This window comes from Dendropsophus ebraccatus, chromosome 9, assembly GCF_027789765.1.
Source record: "Dendropsophus ebraccatus isolate aDenEbr1 chromosome 9, aDenEbr1.pat, whole genome shotgun sequence".
Classification (NCBI taxonomy): domain Eukaryota; kingdom Metazoa; phylum Chordata; class Amphibia; order Anura; family Hylidae; genus Dendropsophus; species Dendropsophus ebraccatus.
The window spans coordinates 6,122,861-6,147,110 of record NC_091462.1 but is presented as its reverse complement, the minus strand read 5'-3'; the positions used below and the strand labels follow the sequence as shown (position 1 = coordinate 6,147,110).

The 24,250-nt window shown below is 45.4% G+C and overlaps 1 long non-coding RNA gene across 1 annotated transcript in view; it reads left to right on the top strand.

The window, feature by feature from the left end:
- Nucleotides 1–24,250, top strand: part of LOC138801710 (uncharacterized) — a 49,240-nt gene that overhangs the window by 5,659 nt on the left and 19,331 nt on the right. Inside the window, exon 2 of the long non-coding RNA XR_011364648.1 lies at nucleotides 8,443–8,563. This is a non-coding gene — a long non-coding RNA (uncharacterized lncRNA). The remainder of the gene's footprint in view (nucleotides 1–8,442; nucleotides 8,564–24,250) is intronic.

The following is a 24,250-nucleotide window of genomic DNA, read 5'->3' as shown; positions in this document are numbered from 1 at the left end:
CTGATAAGTACTGGAGTTTTTTTCCCCTTTAAATGGTTAAATGTATTTGAGATCTCCAGCGCCTCTTAATCCTCCATGAGGAGCCCCGAGACGAGGAGTATTTTTAGCACACAGCCGGGGCCCCTCTTCTTCTTCGTAAACACCGGCTTGAGAAGAAACCTTGTGATAGGAGGCGCCGGTGCCGCTCATCACTTCTTATCGGTGGTGCTGCCTCGCCTTCTCCGCTCTCCCAGGACTTCTTTCTTCTCTTCCTTCGTCTCTGTTGCTCGGGATGTGAAATATTCCTGAGCTCCTCAGACAGTCGTCATCATTAGCAGCTTTATCAAGCATGACACCTCCTTGGAGTCCACAATATTCCTCGCAGATGGCGCATCCTCAGACATCAGCTCCTTGGCCAAACATGAAATTAAGCCGAACGGACGCCTTCAATGAGCTTGTAAGGGGCGGCGGCGAGTCAGGAGCGCTGAGCCGCAACACCACACTCCAGTGCATAGACATGGGGCCGCCAGCCTTAAAGGGCATCTCCCTTGAACATTAAAATTAAGTTTTTTTTTGTTTTTTTTTTTTTTTTTTTTTATAAATACAGTAAATATAAATCTCAAGGTTGTTTTCTTCTGTCAAGTTCTTAAAGGGGTTGTTCAACAAAAAATATTTTTTATCTCAAATCAACTCTAATGTACTTCTTTTTTTTTTTTTTTAAACTTCCAGTCTTCCAATACTTATTAGTTGCTGTATGTCCTGCAGGAAGTGGTATATTCTCTCCAGTCTTCCAGTACTTATCAGCTGCTGGATGTCCTGCAGGAAGTGGTGTATTCTCTCCAGTCTGACACAGTGCTCTCTGCTGCCACCTCTGTCCATGTCAGGAACTGTCCAGAGCAGCAGCAAGTCCCCATAGAAAACCTCTCCTGCTCTGGGCAGTATCTGACATGGACAGAGGTGGCAGCAGAGAGCGCTGTGTCAGACTGGGGGGAAAACACCACTTCCTGCAGGACATACAGCAGCTGATAAGTACTGGAAATTTTTAATAGAAGTAAATTACAAATCTCTGGCAATTTCTGGGACCAGTTCATCTGAAAGATCTTTTTTTGTGAACAACCCCTTTAATATTATTTAAGCAAGGATCTGCACACACTCTCTGACTCAAGGTGCAGTAGTATCCTACAGGTGGGCTCTGAAGAGCTTCTCAGCAGGACCCAAATGATCTTGTTCTCTGACACTGACAGGAAATTGACTGAAAGACCCAGAACAATCTACTCCACCACTATAGAAAGGCCTCAGGGAGCTAACTCGGTGGAGAAGCCATAGGAGGACTGCCGGTCTGACCTGTGGTAATTTAACTAAAAGAGTAAGAACTAGTGTTAGGTAACCTCGCCAGGGATTGCATCTCAGACCACTCTCTGGGGGCAAAAATGTACACCGTACTCGACTTTAGCCACCTTTAAGCCACCTTTACTACCTTTCCCTTCAGCTGAGACATCTAGTGGTGGAAGTGCAGCACTACACCTTTAGCCCAGGTAGTACCAACCTACACAGACATACAGAACAGCAATGTACCCCTGTTCTGGGATGTTGCCCACAGAACCAACATGGCTGCCATGACTGGAATTGTCAGCTATTGCTATAGACTTACAGGTCTGCATCGTGCTGCATTTACTGCTCTTATTGAAAAAGATTTAAAGGGGCAAGTTTCAAAAAGATGTTCATTTTAGAGGAGGCGTGGCTTCACTGAGGGGTGGGGCTTATCATGGCTTGTCTCCCACTAGAAGATGCTGCAGCGGGAAAGGGATCGTGCTTCACTCTGTCGCCTTACAGTGAGTCTGATCTGACGTTTGCCTCCCATGCCCCATAAATTATAGTTTATTATTAGGTTAATTATGTTAAAGTGAGAGAACCAACTCTGTAGAGGAATCAGATAATGCAGATAGAATCCAGTCTGTAAATTCTTCATAAGCTATAAACCTGTCTCTCTTGTGCCACCTATAGGCAGTTACCCTGTGGGTCAATCGGTAGTAACAGAGTAGTTACCTCCAGGTGGCGCTAGAGAGACAACTTTCTTCCTTTTAGAGATGAGCTCATTTGCATACATTTTTCCCAGGGTGCATTGTCTGTATCTCCTGCTGGATCTCCACAAGATCAGCCTGTCTCCAATGATGTAATAAAGCATTTCCGACCACCCACCCCATCTTCCCACACATTGAGGGGCTTCCTGGGACGGTTATACAGACGGCCTCTCCATCAGTGTTGTGGAACTCGTCCTTTGGGATGAAGTGTTTCAAACATTTGTGGGTAATAGACAAGGTGACCTGACATCTCCCCATCACCCTGCTCCATCTCTGTCTCCTGGATGATGGGAAGCCATCCCAAGAGCTATTGCCTGTGAATTTTCTCTGGAGTGATAGAAATGCAAATGGCCCTAAACTTCTGACACATCCGTAATCCCATCTGCTGCTGTAATCAGGTACATATCAACTAGTTGTCGATCTATCGCCGTATATACATCACAACCTTAAAGGGGTACTCCAGAGATTTATTTTTTAAATCAGCTGGTGACAAAAAGTTATACAAATTTGTAAATTTCTTCTATTAGAAATCTCCAGCCTTCCAGTACTTATCAGCTGCTGTATGTCCTGCAGGAAGTGGTGTATTCTCTCCAGTCTGACACAGTGCTCTCTGCTGCCACCTCTGTCCATGTCAGGAACTGTCCAGAGCAGCAGCAAATCCCCATAGAAAACCTCTCCTGCTCTGGGCAGTTCCTGACATGGACAGAAGCGGCATAGATTGGGACTTATCACCCACACTGGATCAATGGTGGCCGCACTGGATGTGCCTGGGTGTGTGGATGATTTGGTCTACCTATTATCATATGAAACCGAGCTGTGGACCATTGTTTTCCCTGACAGCTGCATTTATTGCACGTGAGTGGAGAAAACCTCCCACTATATTAGGAAACATCATTATTTTGATGGATGGGAGTCCAGCTCTCAGCACTCCTCTAGCTGCTGCACAGTGCCATACACATAGTTGTGGCTATTCTCAGTACTGCAGCTTGGTTTATAGACCTGAAATAGTGACAGATGGCTGCAGTATATATAGTTATAACCTCCAGCCCTCAGCACTCCTCTAGTTGCAGCACAGTGCCATACACATAGTTGTGGCTATTCTCAGTACTGCAGCTTGGTTTATAGACCTGAAATAGTGACAGATGGCTGCAGTATATATAGTTATAACCTCCAGCCCTCAGCACTCCTCTAGCTGCTGCACAGTGCCATACACATAGTTGTGGCTATTCTCAGTACTGCAGCTTGGTTCATACAACTGAAATAGTGACAGATGGCTGCAGTATATATAGTTATAACCTCCAGCCCTCAGCACTCCTCTAGCTGCAGCACAGTGCCATACACATAGTTGTGGCTATTCTCAGTACTGCAGCTTGGTTCATACAACTGAAATAGTGACAGATGGCTGCAGTATATATATAGTTATAACCTCCAGCCCTCAGCACTCCTCTAGCTGCAGCACAGTGCCATACACATAGTTGTGGCTATTCTCAGTACTGCAGCTTGGTTCATACAACTGAAATAGTGACAGATGGCTGCAGTATATATAGTTATAACCTCCAGCCCTCAGCACTCCTCTAGCTGCAGCACAGTGCCATACACATAGTTGTGGCTATTCTCAGTACTGCAGCTTGGTTCATACAACTGAAATAGTGACAGATGGCTGCAGTATATATAGTTATAACCTCCAGCCCTCAGCACTCCTCTAGCTGCAGCACAGTGCCATACACATAGTTGTGGCTATTCTCAGTACTGCAGCTTGGTTCATACAACTGAAATAGTGACAGATGGCTGCAGTATATATATAGTTATAACCTCCAGCCCTCAGCACTCCTCTAGCTGCAGCACAGTGCCATACGCCTAGTTGTGGCTATTCTCAGTACTGCAGCTTGGTTCATACAACTGAAATAGTGACAGATGGCTGCAGTATATATATAGTTATAACCTCCAGCCCTCAGCACTCCTCTAGCTGCAGCACAGTGCCATACACCTAGTTGTGGCTATTCTCAGTACTGCAGCTTGGTTTATAGACCTGAAATAGTGACAGATGGCTGCAGTATATATAGTTATAACCTCCAGCCCTCAGCACTCCTCTAGCTGCAGCACAGTGCCATACACCTAGTTGTGGCTATTCTCAGTACTGCAGCTTGGTTCATACAACTGAAATAGTGACAGATGGCTGCAGTATATATATAGTTATAACCTCCAGCCCTCAGCACTCCTCTAGCTGCAGCACAGTGCCATACACCTAGTTGTGGCTATTCTCAGTACTGCAGCTTGGTTTATAGACCTGAAATAGAACACGGACGGGAACACAGAGCGCACATGAGGGGGCTGAGAATTGTGAGGGTATAAACACACACACCGTATACGCAGCGTATTTACTGCTGCGATACGCAGCAAATACGCAGCAGATTAGATCTAAATAACTGAACACAGCATCAAATCTGCACCATCAAATCTGCTGCGTATCTGCTGCGTATACGGTGTGTGTGTTTGTACCCTAAATCCCCAATTGTCAATATCCAGTAAATCCCTTTTAACACCTTGAAACGTGTTCCTCTTGTGGAGGCAATAGATTGTTTTTGTGGTCTACCATTGTGGTGTGGCCCGTCCAGCCAAGTTCCTCCATGAGCTTGAGCCCTCCACTCGCCCTTACGTCTCCATTGACCTTACTGTCTCCCTGCATTATGTTAATGTTATTCTCATAGCGTCTCACGGCTTCTATAGTCCACAAAATGGTGCAAGGCGGCAACCAGGTGAAGCCGGTGTCACATATCACCGTGCATTTATTCAGCTTTCTGTGACATAAATTCATGCTGTGAGAAATGGAGAAAAGTGCTGTAACTGGTAGAGTGAGCCGGGAGTGACAGATCATTCAGCGCCGCCGCCTCAGCTGTGACCGGCCATATTTCATCATCTGTTCTGCTGCTAACTTATGAACTACTTGAAGAATTCACTTTCCAGCCAGCGCGGAGCAGGCGGAGTGTGACAAACACATTTCCTGGAAGGGCCGAGCTGTCTCTGACCTCTCCGAGATAAATATGTGTTCCGAGGGATCTGCCACTTGTACAAGAACTTGTGTTTAGGATGAAGGAGCCTGAAACAGCAAAATGGACCAAAAAGGATGGTTTTCTGAGCTCTCGTAAATCCGTCCGTTGTGCGGAGCCTCGCCTGCTTCCAATAGACATATGACCGATAACGGGAGTCCATGCAGCACTGGTTCAGACCAGTATGTAAGTATCTCTGTCCCGATCAACATTGTGGTATAATATAATATTGAACATAACATCAATTACTGAAAAAGTAAGAAAGGGGAAAAAAAGGGAAAATTTTAGCTTTCTAGTTGTTTGTAAGGAACCGGAACCGACTTCTGTCATCTGTGTAAATGAGGTGATGGGAGGGGTGGTGACCAGACTGACAGACTCTCATACATGTGACAGGGTGTGCCATAGTGATACAGTAAGAGACATGAGGTGACTATGAGAGTAATATTATAGAAAGGGGTGGTGACCAGACTGACAGACTCTCATACATGTGACAGGGTGTGCCATAGTGATACAGTAAGAGACATGAGGTGACTATGACAGTAATATATCTGGAGGGGTGGTGACCAGACTGACAGACTCTCATACATGTGACAGGGTCTGCCATAGTGATACAGCAAGAGACATGAGGTGACTATGAGAGTAAGTGATGGGAGGGTTGGTGGCCAGACCTACAGACTCTCATACATGTGATAGGGTAGGACATAGTGAAACATCAGAAAATTAGTTTGTCAGACTGGAGAGAATACACCACTTCCTGCAGGACATACAGTAGCTGATAAGTACTGGAAGACTGGAGATTTTTAATAGAAGTAAATTACTAATCTCTATAACCTTCTGACACCAGTTGATTCGAAAGAAAAAGAATTTGACTGTAGTTCACCTTTAAATCCGCCACATACCGTGCTCTAAGCCTGTATGATCTCCGCTCACCAGTACACGTATGACCTGCCGCTGGCTCCTTCTTCCCCCACCAATCTCATGGTGCCTATGGATAATGGGATGCCAAACCTATCCATTTGGGTCTCACCTGCTCCCTCGGATCCATTGCATAGAGTAGAGTTGTCTCTATTAGTATTCTCCATCCTAAATAAACCATGGGCCACGATAATTGCCTCCTGCATTGGGAATGAGGAACACAATAATAACTGCTCAGCTATGTGAAAGTCAGCGGTCACATGTGAGTAGGAACCTGTGATCCCATACGGAGCGAGAACGAGATAATTCACACGTTAAATCAGCGATAAAACGACTCAATAACTCTCCAAGCGGATGGGTGACAATGGAGACGGCGGGGCCACTAATGAGCAGCGGTGGGGGGCCCCGGAGAGACACCAGCCCCTCATTATCCTTCAAGAAGGTAGAAAGATGCTTCACACTTAAGAGGCGAGATCTGTGACTCAATGCGTTTCGCTGATCTCCAGGCGGCTGCTGACTCCTAGGATGTGTGATTAGAGGTCAGGATTACATCTTGGCATTTCTAGGAAAGCGTCGGGGAGGGGATCGTAGAACCAAGACGCCAAGACAAGCTGGTGGGTTTATTCTTAGTGTAGTAATGAAAGCCATGTAAATGTCCGATAATTGGCACTAATTGATTTTTTTTTGGTTAACAACACCTTTAACTGGAGAGGAAGAAGGATTTTTTAACCCCCCCCACTTCTTCCTCCTTCCACTGCACGGCCATGGTCAACCACCACTTCCCCCGTTGGTAGCATATAAAGGGGTAGAGGTGGAGAAAAATTTATAAGCGTCAGTGTCAGAGATGATGAACAGCATATGGGAAGGATTCGGCCCCATAACAATGGCCGCCCACTACATGCAACGTCTTTATGATTTATCCTGGCTACTGTGTGTTATAATAGACAGAAATTTTGCATTATGGCGATTCTTTATTCCATTATATTCGTGGTATATTTGCACATAATGAATTGTTTGAGATGAGATTTCCCATTATTATCCTTTAAGGGCTTATTTGGAAAATTAATTGTATTAAATCTAATATTCAATATCCACATAACCAACTGTTATTAATAATCCCAGAGATAGACGGCGTCCTGCCGATCCAGCAGTTATTATCATCTCCAGTCTTTCTGCTCCCGCTGTAGGGGATCCGAGTATCCGCAGACCACCTGGAATCTCCAACTATAGAAAGATTAGATATTTATGCAGCAGATAAAGGGTTGTAACATTAGCATTTCAATAGGTGTTCACTTCACAGAAAGTGTTTGATGTGCGTAGATCTGAGGCCTAACACAGCAAAAAACATATAAAAAAACTGAGAATATAATACGGAACGTCCCTGTACCTATGACTGAGGATGGAGCAAAGATTTATAGTCATTATCTAGGGGGAAATTCACATTCACTATGTGTTGTATTACATATACCTATAATACTGCCCCCTATGTATTGTACAAGAATATAACTATAGTAATACTGCTCCCTATATACACAAATATAACTACTATAATACTCCTCCTATATACAGGAATATAACCACTATAATACTGCTCCTATATACAGGAATATAACTACTATAATACTGCTCCTATATACAGGAATATAACTACTATAATACTGCTCCTATATACAGGAATATAACTACTATATTACTGCTCCTATATACAGGAATATAATTACTATAATACTGCTCCTATATACAGGAATATAACTACTATAATACTGCTCCTATGTACAGGAATATAACTACTATAATACTGCTCCTATATACAGGGATATAACTACTATAATACTGCCCCCTATATACAGGAATATAACTACTATAATACTGCCCCTATATACAGGAATATAACTACTATAATACTGCCCCTATATACAGGAATATACTACTATAATACTGTTCCTATATACAAGAATATAACTACTATAATACTGCCCCCTATATACAGGAATATAACTACTATAATACTGCTCCTATATACAGGAATATAACTACTATAATACTGCCCCCTCTATACAGGAATATAACTACTGTAATACTGCTCCTATACACAGGGATATAACTACTATAATACTGCTCCTATATACAGGAATATAACTACTATAATACTGCTCCTATATACAAGAATATAACTACTATAATACTGCTCCCTATATACAGGAATATACTACTATAATACTGCTCCTATATACAGGGATATAACTACTATAATACTGCCCCTATATACAGGGATATAACTACTATAATACTGCCCCCTATATACAGGAATATAACTACTATAATACTGCCCCCTATATACAGGAATATACTACTATAATACTTTCCATCAGTATATATCGGTTTATAGTTATTATTTTGCCCTCTTATTTTCTGTACAGTCGCTGGGGAACCTGTTACAGGAATAAGCGGCCATGTTGGGCTCTGCTCCATCCGCCTCCCGCTCGCTCTGTGTGCAGTTCATTGATATCAGTGATGGCTTCTGATTGCATTATATCTCAGGTAAGAGCTCTTGAGGAGAAGTCAATGTGACACCAATCAGCTTTTTGCCGCCTTCTATAGAATAAAAGTATTGATCGTGCTCTGTATGTCTATTGTGAGACAACATGAAGGTGCGGGAAATCTGTGGGGTTAATCTTAGGACATGAGTGGCTGAGGAGAGAGACGCTTGATGGCAGAATGTGCGAATCTGAGAATTATATTACAGCAATTACCGGGGATCTGTCACTGGGACAAGCATTAGAATGGGGGAGATGCTGTAAAATTAGATGGAGGACAGGCAGATACAGCGATGGCGGCAGTTTGGCGCCAGTGTACGGACAGTTATGGGACTGCCTATAGATCAGTGTAGTATCAGAGCTGGGGGCTTTGCTGGTCCGTCCACCATGCTGCCCCTACACCCCTCTCTCCTGTTCTATGACCAGTGTCCTAGTGTTCCTGTTGCAATATACAAAGGAGCGGTCTTAAAGGGGTACTCCTGAGAAAGAAAGTGATGTATTTAATTGATCTGGTGTCATAGTGTTGCAACTGCTGTTTGTCCTGCAGGAAGTGGTGTATTCTCTCCAGTGTGACACAGTGCTCTCTGCTGCCCCCTCTGTCCATGTCAGGAACTGTCCAGAGCAGCAGCAATTCCCCATAGAAAACCTCTGCTGCTCTGGACAGTTCCTGACATGGACAGAGGTGGCAGCAGAGAGCACTGTGTCAGACTGGAGAGAATAGTCCACTTCCTGCAGGACGTACAGTAGCTGATAAGTCCTGGAAGACTGGAAATTCTTAAATTGAAGTAATTTACAGATCTGTATAACTTTCAGTGCCCCTTTAAGCTGTACTTTAATCCACTCTGGGGTCCCCCGCCCCTCATTCTCCTGTCTTCACACCTTCTGGCTGGTACTGATCATACAGAATCCCGCTCAGCGCTGTTTCCCGTCTCTGCAATCGGTGAAGAAACGGGTAAATTGTTAGAGAATATGAATAAAAACAAGAAACATAAAGACGCTTAATTTCTGTCCTATTAGAATCTATTTGTTCAGTTCCATTAACGCGATCCAGGGAAATTAAATTTAGCAAATGAAAGTGGTTGCGTTTACTTAGCGGAATGCGGCGATGGCGGAGTCTGTAGTCAGATTGGGGCTATAAATAGAAATTCAATCAGAATGACATTGTATTAACAAATTCCATTTTAAAAGGGCAATAATTTGCATGTTTCCCGGTTAGATTTCTCTCCCCGCTGCCGCACCCGACGCCTCTCATCCCAGACTCTGGAGATAGATTTGTGCTTATCGTCATGTACTGCTGTCAGGGCCCCAGGGGACAGCGTGTAGATCAACCCCACCAACTATAATAGTGAGAGAATATCACCATACAGTGCTAATATAATGCCACAATATACTACTGCCCTATAGTGTCTGTACAAATAGCAATACATCATCTACACATAGTACCGCCATACAGTGCTAATATAATGCCACAATATACTATTGCCCTATAGTGTCTATACAAATAGTAATACATCTACACATAATACAGCCATACAGTGCTTATATAATGCTACAATATACTACTGCCCTATAGTGTCTATACAAATAGCAATACATCATCTACACATAGTACCGCCATACAGTGCTAATATAATGCCACAATATACTACTGCCCTATAGTGTCTATACAAATAGCAATACATCATCTACACATAGTACCGCCATACAGTGCTAAGATAATACCACAATATACTACTGCCTTATAGTGTCATACAAATAGCAATACATCACCTACACATAGTACCGCCATACAGAGCCTACATAATAGTAACATATGGTGCTCCTATATAACCACAATGCAAGGCCTACATAATAGCATCATCCAATACCTATAGACCAATGCTAAAAACTCCTGTACAGTATTAGCACAACACACTACTGCCATTTATTCCCAAGATATATTATGTTCATGTAATACTGCCATATGGTGCACACATAATAGCACCATACTGTGCCTATGATAACAGGAATATACAGTAGAGTGTTATACTAGAATAAAATGTATACAAATAATAACAATAATGTGTATTTTTACTATTAAGATACGGTATAGCTCATCTCTATTATTATATTATGATGTCCAAACAAGCATGCTCTATCTACACAATATTATCATACAATGTCTATTGAATACCGCCATATGTTGCATACTATAAAAAACATAAATTTTTTTACATATTACGGACATCCAGTACCTTCAATAATAGACACTGCAACCATTCTATAACCAATACAGTTTTAGCAGCAGGATCTGTACTGAGACACTGCACGTTGTTCCCATGGTGCCCTAGCATAGGACGTCACAGTAACTACACAGAGAGCAGGGAGACCTTTCATCATAAAAGGAGTCCCAGCTCTGTACAGTAAGCAGAGATCTACTATACATTGCCGATTACAGATTGCTGATTACTCTGACAATATAGAGTCAGTCACTGGGTTTGGCATTTTGCACTTGGCTCATGGAATTAAAGGGGTTTTCCAATTGAAACTTACTTGTCCCCTAGCCACAGGAGGGGTCCGACCTCCATGCCCCCCCCCCCCCCCCAGGGATCTCTAGATCGACCCCCACATCTCTTTGTTATGAATGGAACCATGGGTCGGTGCTTGACCTGCAACTCCAATCATTCTCTATGGGGCATGGAAGTCGGCCCCTGCACTCTCATATTTGTCTCCTATCCTGCGGGTAGGCTCTGTCCCCTATGCTGTGGGTAGGCTCTGTCCCCTATCCTGTTTGTAGGCTCTGTCCCCTATCCTGTGGGTAGGCTCTGTTCTCTATCCTGCGGGTAAGCTCTGTCCCCTATGCTGTGGGTAGGCTCTGTGCCCTATCCTGTTTGTAGGCTCTGTCCCCTATCCTGTGGGTAGGCTCTGTCCCCTATCCTGTGGGTAGGCTCTTTCCCCTATCCTGTGGGTAGTCTCTGTATGCTATGCTGTGGGTAGGCTCTGTCCCCTATGCTTTGGGTAGGCTCTGTCCCCTATCCTGTGGGTAGGCTCTGTTCTCTATCCTGCGGGTAGGCTCTGTCCCCTATCCTGCAGGTAGGCTCTGTCCCCTATCCTGCGGGTATGCTCTGTTTCCTATCCTGTGGGTAGGCTCTGTCCCCTATCCTGCGGGTATGCTCTGTCCCCTATCCTGCGGGTATGCTCTGTTTCCTATCCTGCGGGTAAGCTCTGTTTCCTATCCTGCTGGTATGCTCTGTTTCCTATCCTGCGGGTAGGCTCTGTCCCCTATCCTGTGGGTAGGCTCTGTCCCCTATCCTGCAGGTATGCTCTGTTTCCTATCCTGCGGGTAGGCTCTGTTTCCTATCCTGCGGGTAAGCTCTGTTTCCTATCCAGCAGGTATGCTCTGTTTCCTATCCTGTGGGTAGGCTCTGTCCCCTATCCTGCGGGTAGGCTCTGTTTCCTATCCTGTGGGTAGGCTCTGTCCCCTATCCTGCGGGTATGCTCTGTTTCCTATCCTGCGGGAAGGCTCTGTCCCCTATCCTGCGGGTAAGCTCTGTTTCCTATCCTGCGGGTATGCTCTGTTTCCTATCCTGCGGGTAGGCTCTGTCCTCTATCCTGTGGGTAGGCTCTGCTTCCTATCCTGCAGGTATGCTCTGTTTCCTATCCTGCGGGTAGGCTCTGTTTCCTATCCTGCAGGTATGCTCTGTCCTCTATCCTGCGGGTAGGCTCTGTCCCCTATCCTGCAGGTAGGCTCTGTCCCCTATCCTGCGGGTATGCTCTGTTTCCTATCCTGTGGGTAGGCTCTGTCCCCTATCCTGCGGGTATGCTCTGTCCCCTATCCTGCGGGTAGGCTCTGTTTCCTATCCTGCGGGTAGGCTCTGTCCCCTATCCTGCGGGTAAGCTCTGTTTCCTATCCTGCTGGTATGCTCTGTTTCCTATCCTGCGGGTAGGCTCTGTCCCCTATCCTGTGGGTAGGCTCTGTCCCCTATCCTGCAGGTATGCTCTGTTTCCTATCCTGCGGGTAGGCTCTGTTTCCTATCCTGCGGGTAAGCTCTGTTTCCTATCCAGCAGGTAGGCTCTGTTTCCTATCCTGTGGGTAGGCTCTGTTTCCTATCCTGTGGGTAGGCTCTGTTTCCTATCCTGTGGGTAGGCTCTGTCCCCTATCCTGCGGGTAGGCTCTGTTTCCTATCCTGTGGGTAGGCTCTGTCCCCTATCCTGCGGGTATGCTCTGTTTCCTATCCTGCGGGTAGGCTCTGTCCCCTATCCTGCGGGTAAGCTCTGTTTCCTATCCTGCGGGTATGCTCTGTTTCCTATCCTGCGGGTAGGCTCTGTCCTCTATCCTGTGGGTAGGCTCTGCTTCCTATCCTGCAGGTATGCTCTGTTTCCTATCCTGCGGGTAGGCTCTGTTTCCTATCCTGCGGGTATGCTCTGTCCTCTATCCTGTGGGTAGGCTCTGTCCCCTATCCTGCAGGTATGCTCTGTTTCCTATCCTGCGGGTATGCTCTGTTTCCTATCCTGCGGGTATGCTCTGTTTCCTATCCTGCGGGTAGGCTCTGTTTCCTATCCTGTGGGTAGGCTCTGTTTCCTATCCTGCAGGTAGGCTCTGTTTCCTATCCTGTGGGTAGGCTCTGTCCCCTATCCTGCGGGTAGGCTCTGTTTCCTATCCTGCGGGTATGCTCTGTTTCCTATCCTGTGGGTAGGCTCTGTCCCCTATCCTGTGGGTAGGCTCTGTCCTCTATCCTGCGGGTATGCTCTGTTTCCTATCCTGCGGGTATGCTCTGTTTCCTATCCTGCGGGTATGCTCTATTTCCTATCCTGCGGGAATGCTCTGTTTCCTATCCTGTGGGTAGGCTCTGTTTCCTATCCTGCGGGTAGGCTCTGTTTCCTATCCTGCGGGTAGGCTCTGTTTCCTATCCTGTGGGTAGGCTCTGTTTCCTATCCTGTGGGTAGGCTCTGTTTCCTATCCTGTGGGTAGGCTCTGTCCCCTATCCTGTGGGTAGGCTCTGTTTCCTATCCTGTGGGTAGGCTCTGTTTCCTATCCTGCAGGTATGCTCTGTTTCCTATCCTGCGGGTAGGCTCTGTTTCCTATCCTGCAGGTATGCTCTGTTTCCTATCCTGTGGGTAGGCTCTGTTTCCTATCCTGCAGGTATGCTCTGTTTCCTATCCTGCGGGTAGGCTCTGTCCCCTATCCTGCAGGTATACTCTGTTTCCTATCCTGTGGGTAGGCTCTGTTTCCTATCCTGCAGGTATGCTCTGTTTCCTATCCTGTGGGTAGGCTCTGTCCCCTATCCTGCAGGTATGCTCTATTTCCTATCCTGCGGGTATGCTCTGTTTCCTATCCTGCGGGTATGCTCTGTTTCCTATCCTGCGGGTATGCTCTGTTTCCTATCCTGCGGGTAGGCTCTGTTTCCTATCCTGCGGGTAGGCTCTGTTTCCTATCCTGTGGGTAGGCTCTGTCCCCTATCCTGCGGGTAGGCTCTGTCCCCTATCCTGCGGGTATGCTCTATTTCCTATCCTGCGGGTATGCTCTGTTTCCTATCCTGCGGGTATGCTCTGTTTCCTATCCTGCGGGTAGGCTCTGTTTCCTATCCTGCGGGTAGGCTCTGTTTCCTATCCTGTGGGTAGGCTCTGTCCCCTATCCTGCGGGTAGGCTCTGTCCCCTATCCTGCGGGTATGCTCTATTTCCTATCCTGCGGGTATGCTCTGTCCCCTATTCTGCGGGTATGCTCTATTTCCTATCCTGCGGGTAGGCTCTGTTTCCTATCCTGCGGGTAGGCTCTGTTTCCTATCCTGCGGGTAGGCTCTGTTTCCTATCCTGCGGGTAGGCTCTATTTCCTATCCTGCGGGTAGGCTTACACAAGCTACAATGTTTATTGCAGCTTACCCCAGTGCATGATAACCTGTGTGCCTGGAGTGAGGAGCGAGTCTGTATCGGCATCTTTAGAGTTAATCCCTTCTCCGGCCCCATAACTTGTGTTTCTAGAGGCTAAACATCGTGGAGCAGCGTCCGCCTGACATGAGTCGCCATTGTCACACCACGTCACCACCTACTGCTCATTTCTCAGCACTTATCTCGGATTCCTCTCGTAGCGTCTTCATCTTTCCCGGCTCATCTCACACATCTCACCTTGACATGAGAAAAATGTCTGAATTCCCGCCTGCCCCTGGCTGCCCCCGCGCTGCCCCCGCGCTGCCCCTGCGCTGCCCCCTGGGGGCCTGTCTGACGCGTCCTTGATAAAATAACTTTTCACATTTTTAGGCTTCAGATTTGTTTCTTGTCCCAGCGGCCGATCCCATAAGATGTGGGAGCCCGAGGGTCTCGGACAATCATGGAGAGAGCGGGAATTCCTGCCGCGCTGCGCAATTTCCTGATGGCGGACAGGGAATTGTCGGCAAATGTTTTTAGGAGTCGGGGCACAATATTTATAGAAGGATTCCTTAGAGGAAAGCAAATCCAAAATGTAAAGTAGTATTCTAAGAGATTGGAAAGGTCTTAAAGAGCTGCGAAATAATAATAATAAAAAAATAATAATAATAATAATAATAATAAAAAATGAAATAATATGCAAAAAAAAAATAATAATAATTAAATACAATAATAATAATAATTTATTAAATAATATCAGTAAATAAGAAATAATTTCTATTTGGGAGGATTTGCTCCGTCGGCTATGGGATTATGGGATTTGATGTTGATGACAGAAGTCCCTGCTCCGGCACACTGAGCACTGACGCCTCTCTGCTCAGTTAGGGTCCTATTACACAGAGCGATTTTTAACGATTAACGACTAACCATAAACGATTGCAAACAAGATTGTTTATCGTTAACCTGAAATTGTGCACCATATTACACAGAACGATGGTTGTTAGATATGATCGTTATTACGATCGTTATTACGATCGTTATTGCAATTGATTATTTATTCCTTCTGATCTAAGGAAAATAATGGGCAATGTGCAATTACACTGAACGATTAGTGAAAAAATGCGGAATTACAGCGAACGATTAACGATAATTTTAGGTTCAGATCTAAATCAACAACATATGAATGATTTTTCGATCGTTGCCTGCAATTACACAGAACGATTATCGTTTGAATTCGAACGATATAACGATTTTTTGCACGATAATCCTCCCGTGTAATAGGGCCCTTACCCTCCGCTGGGCCGCCCTGCTCAGTGTACAGGACGCTTTTGATAGGTTCCCTCACCTGAATGCAAAAAAGAAATTGGATTCGGACGAATCTAAATTATTTCAAAAATTCTGAGCTAACCTGATTGTAAATGAATCAATCCTCCCATTTCTAATAGTAAAAAGAAAACTAAAGATTATTTAAAAAAAAGGGCCAGTGTACCAGCATTATATAAAACATTCGGACATATCATTTAAAGGGATTTTTCACGGGACTAAAGTTCAGCGAGCACAAAAATGCTTAAATGCTTGACTCGAGTAATTAAAACAATGGGAGACTTGGGTATTTAACCAGGTGTCCCCCTCCACACTTGGCAGAGCGGAGGGTACCTGCTTAATCTAAAAGTGAGAGTCTGGCCCCCAATGGGTTAAGTTAACCCCCCTGGGGGCCAGACTGTGTTCTGCTGGTGGGGTGTATACTGACCGCTCTGGTCTTCTATCTTTGTGCAGCCAATCAGGGACTGCAGTGGTGTCCCGCCTCAGCTGCTGATTGGAGCTGAGCGGTAACAGTGAAGACAGATAGAAGACCAGAGAGGTAAGTATTATCCCCCCATACACTTAGATTAGCGAAGGATCTCATCGAATCTCCATGGATTATCATCTGATTGAATCTCCGTATCCATGAAGACCCAGCCTTAGATTAGCAGAGGATGAAATGGGCCAACCATGACAGGTACACTTTTAAAGAAATGCCTTCGGGTGCCGTCACACACACTTTTTCTCTGGCATTTTGCAGACCAAAAAAAAAAAGCCAGTAAAAACGCCAATGTGGCATGGCTCTTTTTTTCATGCATTTGTGCTTTTTCCTGGCATTTTTGACTTTGTGTGAATGATCTTTTCCTCTGCCAACACATGACCGAGCTGCTGGGCCACAAAAAACAAACAAACAAAAAAAAAACACGCCCTACACACAGCAATGACAATCAGAACATTCCTATTAAAGTCTATATAAAGCACACAGTGTCACTTACCATGGGCCACACCATCATTCAAGCCTTGTAAGGGCTGTGCAAACGATTGCCGATCCTGCTGATCAGCACTTATGTCATTATACCATATTAGTAGCCTAAATCTAGTATCCCATGCCCCAACCAACAAGAACATGACATCCTGTTAGTGACATCACTCCCGCTGGGGATGCACGCCAAAGGGAACCCATAGAGTAAAGCTAGAGACGGGCGTGCTCCAGTCCGATGGTTTGGCATTTGAAGAAGGTGGATGCAGCCCTAGAGAGTCCTGAAAAACATGGCTGCCGGTATTCAACTGCGTGACCCGGCCATCGGCAACAACGACCGTACTTTTACGTAGTGTGAACATAGCCTTAGTTAAAGTTCACACATCCGTGAAGATCATCCTAGCCAGTACTGCAATATCGTCCGGATAAACTTCATTCATGCTTAATTGGGCATCCATGCGCACCCGCATCCCATTTCACCATATCACACAATGGAGCATGCAGCCGGAGCTGCACTTTCCATTGTGTTTGCTGTGAGTGTTGTGCGGCCGCTATTCAATGAATAGCGCCCACACAAAACTGACATGTCAGTTTTTCCTGCAGCCGCTAGGGATCCCGGCCGGAGTGTAAACTATGTGGATTCCATTGACTGCAGTACAACGTAAATTCTCTATTAATGGCTGATGTTGTTGCAAATCAGAAACAACTACTGTGATTAATAGAAAATTTACGTTGTGTGAACTTAGCCTTATACAGTTTGATACACATTCATACAGGATCATTCACATTTAGGCCATGTTCACATGGCGTAAGAGACCGGCGTTCCGTGACCCAGCTGGGACACGGAGCGGCCGGTCTCTGAAAAGATCATCCCAGCCAGAACTGCAGCCGGGATCCCATAGACAAATAGGCAACATATTTTTTCGTATTAACTACGGCCGCTGTTGCAATCGGCAACAACGGCTGTAAAAATATGAAAAAATATGTTGTGTGAACATAGCCTTATATAGGTTTATACACATTCATGCAGGCTAATATACCTTCATACACATTCATACACATTCATACACGTTCATACAGGTCCGTGTTGATGAAACTTATGAATGTTCATGGCCTTAAGTCTCTTCTCTCTCCAGATTTGTGGGGTTATGGGTATTTTTTTAAGCAGCATTCCCCCCCCCCCATATTTTTTTCACAATAAAATGTAACAAATCGTACAATGTTTATTTCAGTATGAAGAACCTTTGGTCTCTAAATTGTTTTCAGCGCTCCGTCCTCAAAAGAATAAATAACAGCCATGTCGCTGTGACCCCGGCGGGAAGAACGCGGCCTCCGCACACAAATGTCACAGTCATTTACAAAACTGTTAAAAACTGACAATTAGAAACAGATTGTCCGAATGGACCGCAGTCTCCTCGCTCCTCGCTGAGAGAACAACACGTTCATGCAGGTTCTTACAGGTTCATACACGTTCATTTAGGTTCATACTCGTTCATTTAGGTTCATACACGTTCATTTAGGTTCATACACGTTCATTTAGGTTCATACTCGTTCATATAGATTTATACAGCTTCATACACATTCACACAGGTTCATACAGGTTCCTAATGTGACTCCATGTTGGTGAAACCTATTAATGTTAGTGCCCTTGAGTCTCTTCTCTCCAGATTTTTTGGGGCTATGGGCACTTTGTGAGCAGCGTTTTTCCCCCCATATTCTTTCTACTACAAGTCATGTGTCTCCAGGGTTGGACGTTTTTTCCCCAAAAGAGCCAGGGAGGAGGTGGCTGGATATAATATCATGGACTTACCTCCCCACAGACCAGGGAGTGTGAACCGGGAGTGTGAGCGGAGGACAGCGGACCCCAGTGCTGGAGCCGGGGAGGTAGGTGCATGTTGTTATGTTCAGCCACCTCCTCCCGGGGACCTTGGACTTCTCCTTTAAGGATTTCTTCTGAAGAATGTGGGAAAAAAAATGTTACAATGCGAATGTCTATTCCTCTCTGATGGGTGAGAAGACGCTTGGGCTGATTATGCATAGACTTACTGAAGCCATTGCAGATAATGGAGGCAGCACGCTCTCCCTTCTCAGATGGAACTGAGAAAGGATGAATCAACATCTCTGATCAGCAATCTGTGGGTCTCTTCTGATGTGGTTTGGTCCATTTGGGATGAATACTAGAAGAAAAAGAGCAGATGACTGACACAAACCAATACTCAGAACTAGTGTTGAGCAGAGAGGATGAACTGATCAAGTTCAGCAACATTCTCCGAACCAGAGCGCTCATCATTTGACTCCCATCGGCTGCAGAGGTTAGATGTTGCTCTAGGTAATCCTGAGAAGCGTGGTACCCCCCTCCCTTAATTACACACATTAACACAAAGTTATAAAACCCCATGGACTCATTTAGAGATAAGCCCACCCCTAGCCCCACCCCTTAGACTCATTTAGAGATAGTCCCACCCCTTAGGCCCACACATCAGACTTATTTACAGATAGGCCCACCCCCTAGACTCATTTAGAAATAGTCTCAACCCTTAGACTCATTTAGAGATAGGCCCACCCCTTAGACTCACTTAGAGATAGGAACACCTCTTAGACTCACTTAGATATAAGCACACCCCTTAGACTCACGTAGAGATAGGCCCACCCCTTAGACTCATTTAGAAATAATCCCACTCCTTAGGCTCATTTAGAGATAATCCCATACTTCAGACTCACTTAGAGATAGGCCCACCCCTTAGACTCATTTAGAGATAATCCCATACCTCAGACTCATTTAGAGATAGGCCCACCCCTTAGACTCACTTAGAGATAGGCACACCCCTTAGACTCACTTAGAGATAGGCCCATCCCTTAGACTCATTTAGAGATAATCCCATACCTTAGACTCATTTATAGATAGGCCCACCCCTTAGACTCATTTAGAGATAGGCACACCTCTTAGACTCACTTAGAGATAGGCACACCCCTTAGACTCGCTTAGAGATGGGCACACCCCTTAGACTCACTTAGAGATAGGCACACCCCTTAGACTCATTTAGAAATAATCCCATACCTCAGACTCATTTAGAGATATGCACACTCCTTAGGCTCCTTTAGAGGTAGGCCTACCCTTTAGACTCATTTAGAGATAGCTCCACCCCTTAGACTCATTTAGAGATAGCTCCACCCCTTAGACTCATTGACCCATCAATCAAATTCTTTTGAAAAAACAGATTCAAGACGCGTACAATTCTATTATCTTGTCAATTTAGTCCATTCTGGTTCACAAAGTTTTTCCGATGCCAAAGTCTTGGATTTTTGGGCTACAGAGTGACTTTTTGAATCTAGTTCAGGATTATCACAGAACCGCAGTTTCGAGTCTTTTGTTTGACAGATTTCCCTGCAATTTTCCCTTTTGCTCTTTTGTCTGCATGGAGACTCATTGTCAGGGAGAGGATTTATATTTCTTGTCGTCTAAGCCTTTTTACTTGGCAGAAACATTTAGCGAAACTTTTGTCATTCGCAGGCTGCGGTTAAGTAGGTCGTTGAAGGTGGAAACGTAGAAGAAGAAACAAGTTAATTAAAAATGTGAGAATTTAGGTGAAATCTCATTAGAAGCAGCTGGTGAAAAACAACATTAACTGCAAACTCAGCGCCGGGGCTCGTAGGGTGGATTATTGTCTGCTGCTCAGGTGTATGAAGTTATAGGAGGAACGGAGAACCTGTACAAGGACCCCTCCCCACAGAGCTTAAAGGGAAGGAAAAGAGGCAGGGGGAGCACTCAGGGCTCATGGGCCACCACCACCCAAATAGCAGCCATTAATTTGGTCCAAAATTTTGGCAGTCCAAAAAATTGGAAGTCAGACAGCCAAAAAAAAACGATGTTGTGTGGTGGTGGCCCCAATCTCCCTCTACCAATATGGCTTCTCTTCTGTACACTGTGTGCTAGTAAAATTCGGTTCCATTCACCTAAACCTAAAGTTGCAAAACTACATTCAAACTGGGATGACCTGTCTGAAGAAAGCGGCCAAGTTTACTTCTGGATAACTCCTTTAAAAAGAATCAAACTTATGAAGTGCCGAGCAACTTTTAGTGAAGAGCTAGCAAGATCCTGTGTATAGGCAAAGTGGAAGACTGATAGAAACCTCCCCCTCATGTTAAAGGGAACCTGTCACCAAGACAATGATATCTAATCTAACGCCATCTTGTTATAGAGCAGGAGGAGCTGAGCAGATTGATATATATATTACACGTGCTGACAGCGAGTGGGTAAGATTGTGGGGGTGGGTGGGCAGCTGCGGGAGGGGCGGCCCAGATGATCTTTAATATGACCGATAACCGCTTGGTGTAATAGGGCCTTTTATATCCTCCCTTGTTGGCCACAATGAAATAGACAACGGGCTGTGACTTACATTGTGCTAAAATATTGCCCCAAAACTTTGTAAAGTAAACCAACCAATAGATGGCCTGAACTTATAAAGATAAAAAAACAAATTTGGTCAGCCATTCACACTAGGCAGGAGCACATTGCTATGGCTTATAACTACAAACACACAAAAACACAAAAAATGTAACAGCTCACAACTAATGGCAAGATACAGACCCAATACCCTTCTTCTCCTTCTTCTCTCCACTTCTTTTATTTCCTGTCTCTGTTCTTCTTCTCTTTCTTCTCCCTCCTTTTATTACCTGTCCCTGTTCTTCTCTTTCTTCTCCCTTCTTTTATTACCTGTCCCTGTTCTTCTCCTTCTTTTTCTTCTCTCTCCTTCTATTACCTGTCCCTGTTCTTCTTCTCTTTCTTCTCCCTCCTTTTATTACCCGTCCCTGTTCTCCTTCTTGTCCTTCTCCCTCATTCTATTACCCGTCCCTGTTCTTCTTCTCTTTCTTTCCTCCTGTCCCTCCTTCTTTCTCCCTCCTTTTATTACCCGTCCCTGTTCTCCTTCTTGTCCTTCTCCCTCATTCTATTACCCGTCCCTGTTCTTCTTCTTCTTCTTCTCTTTCTTTCCTCCTGTCCCTCCTTCTTTCTCCCTCCTTCTATTTCCCGTCCCTGTTCTTCTTCTCCTTCTCCCTCCTTCTATTACCCATCCCTGTTCTTCTTCTCCTTTTCCCTCCTTCTATTACCCGTCCCTGTTCTCCTTCTTCTCTTTCTTCTCCTTCTTTCTATTACCCATCCCTGTTCTCCTTCTTCTCCTTCCTTCTATTACCCGTCCCTGTTCTTCTTCTTCTCCCTCTCCCTATTTCTATTACCTGTCACTGTTCTTCTTCTTCTCCTTCTCCCTCCTTCTATTACCTGTCCCTGTTCTCCTTCTTCTCTTTCTTCTCCTTCTTTCTATTACCCATCCCTGTTCTCCTTCTTCTCCTTCCTTCTATTACCCGTCCCTGTTCTTCTTCTTCTCCCTCTCCCTATTTCTATTACCTGTCCCTGTTCTTCTTCTTCTCCTTCTCCCTCCTTCTATTACCTGTCCCTGTTCTTCATCTCCTTCTCCCTCCTTCTATTACCTGTCCCTGTTTTTCTTCTCCTTCTTCCTCCTTCTATTACCTGTCCCTGTTCTCCTTCTTCTCCTTCTTCCTCCTTCTTCTATTACCTGTCCCTGTTCTCCTTCTTCTCCTTCTCCCTCCTTCTATTACCTGTCCCTGTTCTCCTTCTTCTCCTTCTCCCTCCTTCTATTACCTGTCCCTGTTCTCCTTCTTCTCCTTCTCCCTCCTACTATTACATGTCCTTGTTCTCCTTCTCCTTCTCTTCTCCCTCCTTCTATTACCCGTCCCTGTTCTCCTTCTTCTCCTTCTTCTCTCTCCTTCTATTACCTGTCCCTGTTCTCCTTCTCCTTCTCTTCTCCCTCCTTCTATTACCTGTCCCTGTTCTCCTCCTTCTCCTTCTCTTCTCCCTCCTTCTATTACCTGTCCCTGTTCTCCTTCTTCTCCCTTTTCCTCCTTCTTCTATTACCTGTCCCTGTTCTCCTTCTCTTCTCCCTCCTTCTATTACCCGTCCCTGTTCTCCTTCTTCTCCTTCTCCCTCCTTCTATTACCCGTCCCTGTTCTCCTTCTTCTCCTTCTCCCTCCTTCTATTTCCTGTCCCTGTTCTCCTTCTCTTCTCCCTCCTTCTATTACCTGTCCCTGTTCTCCTTCTTCTCCTTCTTCCTCCTTCTTCTATTACCTGTCCCTGTTCTCCTTCTCTTCTCCCTTCTTCTATTACCTGTCCCTGTTCTCCTTCTTCTCCTTCTCCCTCCTTCTATTACCTGTCCCTGTTCTCCTTCTTCTCCTTCTCCCTCCTTCTATTACCTGTCCCTGTTCTCCTTCTCTTCTCCCTCCTTCTATTACCTGTCCCTGTTCTCCTTCTCTTCTCCCTCCTTCTATTACCTGTCCCTGTTCTCCTTCTTCTCCTTCTCCCTCCTTCTATTACCCGTCCCTGTTCTCCTTCTTCTCCTTCTCCCTCCTTCTATTACCTGTCCCTGTTCTCCTTCTCTTCTCCCTCCTTCTATTACCTGTCCCTGTTCTCCTTCTCTTCTCCCTCCTTCTATTACCTGTCCCTGTTCTCCTTCTTCTCCTTCTCCCTCCTTCTATTACCTGTCCCTGTTCTCCTTCTCTTCTCCCTCCTTCTATTACCTGTCCCTGTTCTCCTTCTTCTCCTTCTCCCTCCTTCTATTACCTGTCCCTGTTCTCCTTCTCTTCTCCCTCCTTCTATTACCTGTCCTTGTTCTCCTTATTCTTCTTCTCCCTCCTTCTATTACCTGTCCCTGTTCTCCTTCTTCTCCTTCTCCCTCCTTCTATTACCCGTCCCTGTTCTCCTTCTTCTCCTTCTCCCTCCTTCTATTACCTGTCCCTGTTCTCCTTCTCTTCTCCCTCCTTCTATTACCTGTCCCTGTTCTCCTTCTCTTCTCCCTCCTTCTATTACCTGTCCCTCTTCTCCTTCTCCCTCCTTCTATTACCCGTCCCTGTTCTCCTTCTTCTCCTTCTCCCTCCTTCTATTACCTGTCCCTGTTCTCCTTCTCTTCTCCCTCCTTCTATTACCTGTCCCTGTTCTCCTTCTCTTCTCCCTCCTTCTATTACCTGTCCCTGTTCTCCTTCTCTTCTCCCTCCTTCTATTACCTGTCCCTGTTCTCCTTCTTCTCCTTCTCCCTCCTTCTATTACCTGTCCCTGTTCTCCTTCTTCTCCTTCTCCCTCCTTCTATTACCTGTCCCTGTTCTCCTTCTCTTCTCCCTCCTTCTATTACCTGTCCCTGTTCTCCTTCTCTTCTCCCTCCTTCTATTACCCGTCCCTGTTCTCCTTCTCTTCTCCCTCCTTCTATTACCCGTCCCTGTTCTCCTTCTCTTCTCCCTCCTTCTATTACCTGTCCCTGTTCTCCTTCTCTTCTCCCTCCTTCTATTACCCGTCCCTGTTCTCCTTCTCTCCTCCCTCCTTCTATTAGCCGTCCCTGTTCTCCTTCTCCCTCCTTCTATTACCTGTCCCTGTTCTCCTTCTCTTCTCCCTCCTTCTATTACCTGTCCCTGTTCTCCTTCTCTTCTCCCTCCTTCTATTACCTGTCCCTGTTCTCCTTTTCTTCTCCCTCCTTCTATTACCCGTCCCTGTTCTCCTTCTCTTCTCC